Genomic DNA, 10,297 nt, shown 5'->3' with positions numbered 1-10,297 from the left:
TTGGGTCCACTCTACTAGAGTGACCCTCACAGCTCCCAGAAGTCTGTGGTTCACACAGCCTTTCCCAGGGTGAAGTATTGATGACCTAGCTTTCATTAAGGCAACGAGGCATCAAGGTACCTGGGTAAGGGCTGTCACATCACAGCCACGGAACTCTCAGAGACTGTTTCTATTTGCCTCACAGTGGTCACATGGGCACCTTCTCTAGGCTTTCTCAACTGCCACAGCACTGTGCAAGAAGGCCACAGCTGTAGGGACACCTCGGGGAAAAGCGCAGTGCTGGGAGGGGGGACCAGAACCCCAGGGCTGGCCCTTAGACATGGCGCGATTGACTGCCAGGCAAGAGCCACTTCCACTCTGCTGAACTACCCACGGTGCCAAATGCCACTGTCCGCGGCGTGGCGGGAAAACCTCGGGTTCACTTCAGAGGAGAACTGATGGCAGCCCCCTGCCCAATAACCACACGCTGAACACCCACCAGGGGCCGCGCCCAAGGAGGAAAGAAAACAGAATTAAATCTCTCTCGCCCCCATCTGTGCGGGTCTATCTTAAAAACAATAAATAAAAGTTCCCTGGGTAGGAATTACTGCGGATTTCAGACGCGTGAAGGGCAGGGGTGCATTACACGGCAGGTCAGACCAAGGCAGCCGCATCCTATCCACACATGCTCCCAGCGGAGGGACACGGGACACAGCAAGGGAGCAGAGACACCAGGAACGTGAATCTAAAAACTGGGGGAGGAGGTGGGGAGGCAGAAAACGAAAGGCAGAGAGGAAGAAAAGGTATCTGGGTGACAGCAGCAACCTCTGTGTGCACCCCAGTTCCGGGTGATTGTTTGGAGGCGCTCAGCCTCTACAACGCAGTGGGGAGCTCTTAGCCAGGTGAGACATGCGGGGTGTCCTTGGGCAGGCTGCTCTGCCTTTCCAGTTGGGATTCTTCAAGACCTACGCTGAGAAGCTTCAATATATGCGGAATACCAGGGCAAATAGCCCTCCTGCTTCAGGGACACGGTTGTCAGCCTTAACATGCGGCGCTCCAGACTTCAGAGAGAGCTGGGCTGGCTCGGTCCCACGCAGCGAGGGCCAGAGCGCTCTGTCCTGGCCCATGCCCAGTTGGTTCATGAAGGTGCGGTGTTGACAGGCCCATACGGCAGAGGAAGCAGCACATGCAGAGCCCCACACTGCACCATACTCAGGGAAGGCAGGGAGCTGCGCCCCAGCAGTGCTGGATAGCTGCTCAATGGTGGCCCACTGTTCAGATTTCTTCCATGACTGTGCTAGCTCCTCTTTTCTGATCCTCACGGCTTCCAGCAGCAGGCTGATGTTGTCCTGCTCTGGCAGGACTTCATTGTTGAAACAGCAGGATATGGAAGTTGGAAATTATATCTAAGAACGCGGATGAGGTATTCTGGGACAAATAGGTGGTCAAACTACGGAAGTCCTATGTCTCATCCAGGTTTTCAATAGGAAACAGGTTTTATGAAATAGAAAAGGCATAAACTGGATCCTGGGGAAGGTGGTCGTGATTTCTATGATCAGATCCTTCACAGGCAGGGGTCAGGCCAGATGGCTGATCTCATCGCCCAACTTGTCTATGTTCTTATAGAGCATGTCAGGGAACATACAGCTCACTGCTGGACTCCTTGGCACAGCTGAGTTCAGGGGCATCCAGTCAGAAGACGCTCATCTTGCACCAGGGCCATGCACTGATTGGAAACCTGGTGTCCTTCAAAGTGAGCCTGGGTGTCTGGGCTACCTGTGGCCACTGCAGAAACAAACTTGGATCTAAAATGAGCACCAGGAGAGAGTCTGCAGACGCTGGGGTGCTTGTGTTAAAAGCCTCCTGCAGTGATGCATTCTGGACTCAGGAAATAGGAGTCCTTATTCCAACTGTAATGGACTGTACCCTTTCGGGTATCTTCTGAGACAAGATACCCAAATATCTTGGGTATCTTGTCAGTGAGTATCCATCCAACCTTCCTCAGGTCAAACTTGGCAGCAATCTTATCAACTGCCACAGCTTTCGAATCTTCCAGAAGCCCCAGGCTGTTCTGTGTACCGATCTGAAGAGGCTCGTAACTTGCAGCCACTTTAGGCCTGATGCCAAGGGGAATGTCCCTGTGCTCTGTGTACCGTCCATACAGGTACCCAAAATGTTGGTTTCCTGTCTTTCTCCAGAAGTCAAGGAAGCGGTCAGCAACAGTATGATTCTCAAACATGATATTATCCACATTCTGCGTTTCTGTGTGTTCAGCATAATGGCACTAAGCTGGCATTTGGTGCAGATACCATTTGACAGTGGGAGATGCCCCTCAAACGCCGACTTAATCTTGCAGCTGATGTTCTCCAGGGCAGGAAACTTCCCCTTGTCAGTCCCTCCAGTCAGCTTCTGGATGTAGGCATGGAAGGACATGTGCTTCCCGGGAGGCTCCAAGTCGTTCAGATAGTCCTCATCAAATGGCTCCAGTGGCACACAGCGCCCACATTTCCCCCAAAGAACCATGGCAGCATAGCTGTGGGTCGCGGCACCTATAAATCTTTCCATACCTTGCTGAAGTATTGATGGATCTCATCTTCAACCACATTGGTGAGGTCGATGTCTCCATTTCAGAGGAGGGTCCAGCAAGGCTTGAAGGAAAGAGGAACAACCAATTGCCATGCTTGATTTTTGGCAAGTGTAGAGATTTGCTGGACGACGCTGTCATCTCTCCAGTCTTGTCTCCATTAATGTAAATTGAGAAGCTGTTGTTTTAGAAGCCAAACTCCTTTGCAACCTTTTTCAAAAATGTTGCAGCTGTTTCACTCTTTGCTGTTGTGACCTTCTTCATTCACACTGATGGATTTTCATGTGTTGAACCATCTCTGCATCCCTGGGATGAAGCCTACTTGGTCATGGTGGATGATATATTTGATGAGTTCCTGGATGCAGTTTAAAAGTATTTTATTGAGTATTTTTGTGTCAATGTTCATAAAGGAAATTGGTCTTAAGTTCTCTTTCTTGGGTGATTTAGGTATCATGGTAACTGTGGCCTCATAGAATGAGTTTGGCAATGTGCCTTCTATTTTATATTTTGTGGGATAGTTTGAGGAGTATTGGTATTAGCTCTTCTTTAAAAGTCTGGTAGAATTTTGCACTGAAACCGTCTAGTCCTGGGCATTTTTGTTTTAGTTTGTTTTTGGTTTGGTTTGGTTGCTGTTGTTTTTGTTTGGGAGAATTTTAATGATTATTTCTATTTCCTTAGGGGTTATAGGTCTATTTAAATTTTTTACCCGATCTTGATTTAATGTTGGTAAGAGGTATCTATCAAGGAAATCGTTCATTTTGTTTAGATTTCACAGTTTTGTGGCAAACAGGTTTTTGAAGTAAGATCTAAATGATTTTTTGGATTTCCTCATTGTCTCTTGTCCCTTTTCACTGATGATTTTTTTTAATTTGGATTCTCTCTCTCTCTCTCTCTCTCTCTCTCTCTCTCTCTCTCTCTCTCTCTCACTGCCTTTTAGTTACTTTGGCTAAAAGCTTCTCTATCTTGTTGATTACCTCAAAGAAACAGCTCTTGGTTTTGTTGATTCTTTGTTCTCTTTGTTTCTAATGTATTGATTTCAGTCCTGAGTTTGACTATTTCCTGCCATCTATTTCTCTTGACCGTGTTTGCTCCTTTTTGTTCTAGGGCTTTCAGGTGTGCTTTTAAATTGCTGGTATAAGATCTCTCCAATTTCTTTATGAAGGCACTTAGTGCTATTCATAAAGCTTAGCAATGCTTTCAATGTGTCCCATAAATTTGGGTATGCTGTGCCTTCATTTTCATTGATTTCTATAAAATCTTTAATTTCTTTCTTTATTTCCTCCCTAACCCAGAGGTTATTGAGTAAAGAGTTGTTCAGTTTCCAAGAGTTTGTAGGCTTTCTGCTGTTTCTGTTGTTTTTAAGGTCCAGTTTTAATCCATGGTGGTCTGATAGAATACAAGGTGTTATTTCAATTTTTTTTTGTGTCTGTTGAGGCTTGCTTTATTGCTGAGTATGAGGTCAATTTTGGAGAAGGTCCCAGGAGGTGCTAAGAAGAAGGGATATTCTTTAGTGTTTGGATGGAATGTTCTGTCAGTATCTGTTAGGTCCAATTGACTCATAACATTTACTTATTTCTTTGTTTGGTTTCTGTCTCTATGCCCATTGGTGAGAAAGGAGTGTTGAAGTCTCCAACTATTAATCTGTGGGGCTTGATGTGTGATTTAAGTTTTAGTTATGTTTAGTTTATGAATGTTGGTGCCCTTGCATTTGGGGTATAGATGTTCAGTATTGAGATGTCATCTTTGTGGATTTTTCCTTTGGTGAGTATGAAGTGCTCCTCCTCATCTCCTTTGATTAATTTTGGCTGAAAGTCTGTTTTCCTAGATATTAGCCACTCTATCTTGCTTCTTGTGTCTGTTTGCTTGGAAGGCCTTTTTCCAGCCTTTCATTCTGAGGTAATATTCATCTTTGTTATTGAGGTATGTTTCTTGCTTGCAGCAGAATGATGGGTCCTGTTTTCACAACCACAGCCTTTGTCTTTGTTTGTTTTTGTTTTGGGGTGTTTTGTTTTGGTAAATTGAGACCATTGGTGTTGAGAGATAGTAATGACCAATGACTGTTAATTCCTGTTATTTTGATGTTGGTGGTGTTAGTGTGTGTGTGTTTATTGGTGTGGAATTATTTATTTCCTGTGTTTTCATGGATGTAATTATCCTCCTTGGAATGGAGTTTTTCTAGTATTTTCTGTAGTGCTGGCTTTGTGGATAGCTATTGTTTAAATCTGGTTTTTGTCTTAGAATATCTTGTCTTCTTCATCTATGATGATTGAGAATTTTGCTGGGTATAGTAGTCTGGGCTGACATCTGTAGTCTCTTACAGTTTGCAAGGCATCTGCCCAGGCCCTTCTGGACTTTAGAATCTCTGTTGAGACACCTGCTGTAATTCTGATAGGTCTACCTTTATATGTTACTTGGCCTTTTTCCCTTGCACCTTTTAATATTCTTTAGTCTGTAGATTTTGTGTTTTGATTAATATGTGGTGGGAGAATTTACTTTTCTGACCCAGTCTAATAGGTGTTCTGTATGCATCTTGTATCTTTATAGGCATCTTTTTCTTTAGGTAAATTTTCTTCTATGATTTTGTTGAAAATATTTTTTGGAGCTGAGACTCTTCACCTTCTTCTATTTGTATTATTTGTAGGTTTGGTCTTTTCACAGTATCCCAGATTTCCTGAATATTTTGTGTCAGAAATTTTTTAGATTTAACATTTTCTTTGACTGATGTATTGACTTCCACAATATGAGATTCTATCTTCCAGTTTTTGGATTCTGTTGGTGATGCTTATGTCTGTAGTTCCTGTTCTCTTCCCTAGGTTTTCAATTGTCAGGATTCCCTCAGATTGTGTTTATTGCTTTAATTTCCATTTCCAGGTCCTGCACAGTTTTATTCACTTCCTCCGTCTGTTTAATTGTGTTTTCCTGTATTTCTTTATGGGATTTATTAATTTCTTCTTTTGGCCTCTTATTTTCATGAGCTTGGGTTTAAGGTCATTGTCTTGTTTCCCAGCTGTGTTAAGACATCCAGGGCTTGCTGTCGTATGGTAGCTGTTCTGGTATTGTCGTACTGCACAGACCCTTGTTATGTGTGTTCTTATGCTGGCCTTTAGCGATTTGGTTGTCTCTCATATTGGCAGACCTCAGATAATGCAGGCTGGAGTTGTCGGTCAGAAAATGGATTGTTGGGGAGAAAGTGTGGTTTACCTCTATTGGTTGTGTTTTAGGAGGTCTGGCTGATGGGGGTAGCAGGGGTGAGTCTTACCTAACGGTTCCTGATGGCCCAGGTCTCTAGGAATGCAGGCATGGCTGTGCTCCCAGAGAAGAGCAAGGAGGGGAGATGTTCACCACTGCTTGCCTAAGGTGCAGGGCAGGTGGTGGGCTGGCACATAGAGGTCTCACCTGCCTGTCCTAGGTGTCCCTGGATGGGGACCACACTCCATGCCAGGGATGGTGTGCACAAGGGACAGGTAAAGATTCTCCACTGCTGGGTTTGCTAGAAGGACAGGGCAGACTGGGAATTGTGGTCTTAAGGGTCTCACCAGCGAACCCTGCTGGCCCCCAGGAATGCATGTAGAGGTAAGGTCCAGTAGATGGAGCATGCAGGGGGCAGGCATAGCTCACAGCTGCTGTGTCTGGCCAGCGGTGGGTGCAGGCAGGGCACTAGCACAGAGGAGACTTCTGGAATGGAGGCTCTCTGGGGATCAGGGCTCTGAACAGGGAGTCGGGGGCACAGGGGACCAACAACTCACAAGATTCTTACCTCTAATAAACTGGGTTTTTGAGTGGCTTGTTATTCTTTTTCTGAAAAACTAGAAAATGCTGGAGACAGAAAATAACATATCTAAAATACGGCAAAATAAGAAGTCATCCTTAGCACATGCCAGTATCTCCTTCCTTTTGCAAACAATGTAGACTGAGGTTGCGCATTTCCACAAAGCCATGGATAAGCCATGACCTGTGATAGTGCCTAAGACCTGAGACCCTGGCTGTCCTGTTGCTGGCCTTCTGTCTGAACTGTGCTCTGTGTGCTGCCACAGTGCCTGGACCTGATGAATGGTAGCCAAGCTGACAGTTTGCCTGAAAGGGTGTGGACCCTTACCAGGTAAAACTATAACTACAGCAAAACAACTTGCTTGTAGAGGTATCTTGCTTTCTGGTTTCTAAGAATAGTCTCTACTGATTGGCACCTGTTGGAAATTTAAGGATGCTTCTCCCTTCTGCAGTTTACTTCTGCTTCCTTAAAATTTCAAAGTACGGGTTTTTACATAAATCACACACTGATGTTCTTTAGAGGCTATAGAAAAACTACAGGTAGCCTCAGATTTTTGTAGGTTTGAAATTTTGAAAAACCCTCTTTGAAAAGAAAGGAATATGCCTTTGTAAAGGCAAAAAATTAAGAAGAGGATCTTAGATGTTCAAAGATCAAAATGAAGTAGGAGTGCCTCCTTGCTGTATAATTAACTTCATAGTAATTCCACCCCTGACAGCAATTTTAACATCACAAACACAGTCAGTTTCATTTTAACATTTATGATCTAAAACAAAAAATTATTTACATTGAGAAGTAGGCAACACAGTATCTGTAGCCAACGTTTACAATACTATAACGCTTACAGAACTCTGTTAATTAAATCACTTTCATGTATGAAAGAGCCAAAAAAAATCTTTCAGAGACCAGTGTTAAGTCAAGAGTTCTTGTGTGCAGTTAATAATCCGTTTGTGAAAATCAGGTGCTAGCGACCCATTTTGGTTGTAACCATAACTAATATCTACTTTCTAAGTTCTCTCAATTAGTCATTATGAGACCAAAGTTCACAGGAACTTATTATATTTATAAAAACTGTGGTTTCTGAGAAAGGAATTTACTATGAAGTTAATTAAATTCCAGGCACTTACTGACTCTACTTCATTTTGAATCTTATTATAATAAGATACTTCTTTATGGAGGAAAGGAACATTTCTATCTGCTAAAGTAGTCAGTGTGTTCACAATATAGCCTATGGTGAGAGGGGGATTTTTCACTGGCTTCTACAGCAGGCCATAACTCCCAAATATTCTGATGCTAGGTCACTATCCTCCTTTGTCATGTAATTAGAAAAAAAGTCAAAATTAGCATATAATAAAATTAACCCAAACCATCCCACATCATGGTAAACCTATTTTTTGTTATTACATTAACTCTCTAATTCTACACTAATTCTGTATGCTGATAACATTTGAATTTGGAGTCTTTTATAGACAAATAATTTCTTGCCAACAACTACTGTCTGTTCCAAGGATTTTCTTTTTAACTATCTCTTTTAATTTTTTTAAGATGATAATATAGTTACATCATTTACCCCTTCCCTTTCCTCTGGCCAAAATTCCATATACCTGTCCTTGTTGTTTCAAATTCAGGGCTTATTTTTTATTTTTATTTTTTTAATTTTAGTTACAGTTTGTTAGCTTTGTATCCCTGCTGTATCCCGCTCCCTCTTTCCCTCCCCAATCCCACCTTCCCACCCTCATCTCCTCCCTGCTCCTTTCCAAGTCCACTGATAGGGGAGAACCTCCTCCCCTTCCATCTGATACTGGTTTTTCAGGTGTCTTCAGGACTGGCTGCAAAGTCCTCCTCTGTGGCCTAGCAGGGTTGCTCCTCCCTGGGGGTCGGGGGGGGGGGGGTGTCAAAAGAAGCAAGGGCTTCTTTTTATATTGTTATCACATACATATATGCATGCATACATAATACACACACACAGAATCCTAAATACATAAACATAACTTCATCAGTCTGTATGATGTTACTGGTATGTTTTCAGGGCTGAAAACCTGGTATTATATAACCAAATTGGTGTGCTGTTCCCTGAGGAAAACTATTTGTCCTAGTCTCAGCATTTCTTAGTTGCCACTAATTCTTTGAGGCCTCTTGGGCTCCTCCATGCACCCACCCATATCCACATTGGCATGCCTGGTTGTTGTCCTGGCTCAGCTCGTGTTTAAGCAGTCATGTTGGTGAGAATTTATGGGTGTAGCTTCTGACACTCCTAATAGACATAATCCCATAACAAACTCCCTGATTCACTGGCCCCTCTCTGCAGTGGTCCCTGAGCATTAGATGAAAGTGTGTTTTGTAGATGTAATCTGTTGGGACTGGGCTCCATAGCCCTGCATTTTGATTGGTTGTGGTTTTCTGTAATGGGTTCTATCTATTGCAAAAGTTTCTACTTTGACAGGGCATGAGAACAACACTTATCTTGGGTATAAACAAATATTTAGGATGTTGTTAGAGTTGATGCTGGCTATACCTGCTGTAGATTTCTCTCCACAATCCATGACTTCACTAGCCATGTGTTTCCTGTACCAGATATGATTTCCCTCTTGTTGAATAGGTCTTAATTCCAATTGGAGAGCTACTGCTCCTGCCAAAGTATTTGTGCCATCCTTAGGCACTGCATCCTTATTGATGTAATGCCATGTTAGTTTTGTGGCTCATACACATTACAGCTGGGTAAGCTTGTTTGTTTCTTCCCTACTTTGGAAGCTTTCATGGCATTTTCTGACCATAGCCAGAAGGTGGCTTGAAAGCTAATCTTCAAGGAGGAGGCTTTCAGATCAATTGTCCAGGCCCTGCATCCAAAGTACATGGCGTCTTCATCAATAAGACATTACCTTCCATCTCTGGGGGGCAACCAAGGGCAAGGGCAAGGGCAATGGCCTGTAATGTTTTGGGAATATTTTGAACAATCATGACCAACAACTCAAAAGAAGGCTTCTCATGCCTCATATTTGGGTTTTTGTTAAATGATCTTGGGCTCTTGGAGGGAGCACTGTCAGCCACTTTGGAAATTTTCATTTAAAGTGTATATGTGGGATGTGCATTGAACGTATGACAGGAGTCTACCGCAGAAGGCATCTGAAAGACTCTACCTAGCAGTGTTTCAAAGCAGACACTAAGACTCATAACCAAACCCTCGGCAGAGTGCAGGGAATCATATGAAAGAAGGGGAGTTAATATGATGTGGAAAGGATAGGAGCTCCACAAGGACCAAATATATCCGGGCACAGGGTCTTTTCTGAGACAGACACTCAACCAAGGACCATCTATGGATATAATCTAGAACTTCTGCTTGGATGTGGCCCGTGGTAGCTCAGTAACCAAGTAGTTTCCCAAAGTAAGGGGAACAAGGACTATTTCTAACAGGATCTCAAGGGCAGGCTCTTTGACCTCCCCACCCCCACCCCCAGGGGAGGAGCAGTCCTGTTAGGCCACAGAGGAAGACTTTGCAGCCAGCCCTGAAGATAGCTGATAAAACAGGGTCAAATGAAAGGGGAGGAGGTCCTCCCCTATCAGTGGACTTGGAAAGGGGCAGGGAGGAGACCAGGGAGGGAGTGTGGGGTTGGGGAGGGAATGAGGGAGCAGGATACAGCTGGGACACAGAGTTAACAAAATGTAACTAATAAGAAAAATAAAATTTAAAAAAATGAAAAAAAATAAAAAAATAAAGTGTATATGCATATTTATATCCAAGCTTTTGTGCATTGTGGTCTTTTTGGGTAGTTAACAGTATGATTCCTTATGACTCTTTCAAATATCCTTATTGTTATTTTATCCTCCTGTTGCCGTCTGTTTTTAATCTCCTTTTTCCTCCCTAATAACCATCTCCACCATTTTTTCCAGGACCAGTTCATTGTTTGGTGACCTGTGGCAGTCAGACTTCTAACCCCACACACAAACTGCTACTTCAAAGAGAAAATTTA

The 10,297-nt window shown here is 43.3% G+C and overlaps 1 pseudogene; it reads right to left on the bottom strand.

The window, feature by feature from the left end:
* Positions 1-959: 959 nt before the first annotated feature.
* On the bottom strand, positions 960-2,827 carry LOC110562945 (nuclear protein localization protein 4 homolog; annotated as a pseudogene).
* Positions 2,828-10,297: the final 7,470 nt, after the last annotated feature.

This window comes from Meriones unguiculatus, chromosome 12 (genome assembly GCF_030254825.1).
Source record: "Meriones unguiculatus strain TT.TT164.6M chromosome 12, Bangor_MerUng_6.1, whole genome shotgun sequence".
NCBI classification, from domain to species: Eukaryota; Metazoa; Chordata; class Mammalia; order Rodentia; family Muridae; genus Meriones; species Meriones unguiculatus.
This window is presented reverse-complemented; position numbering and strand designations above follow the sequence as displayed.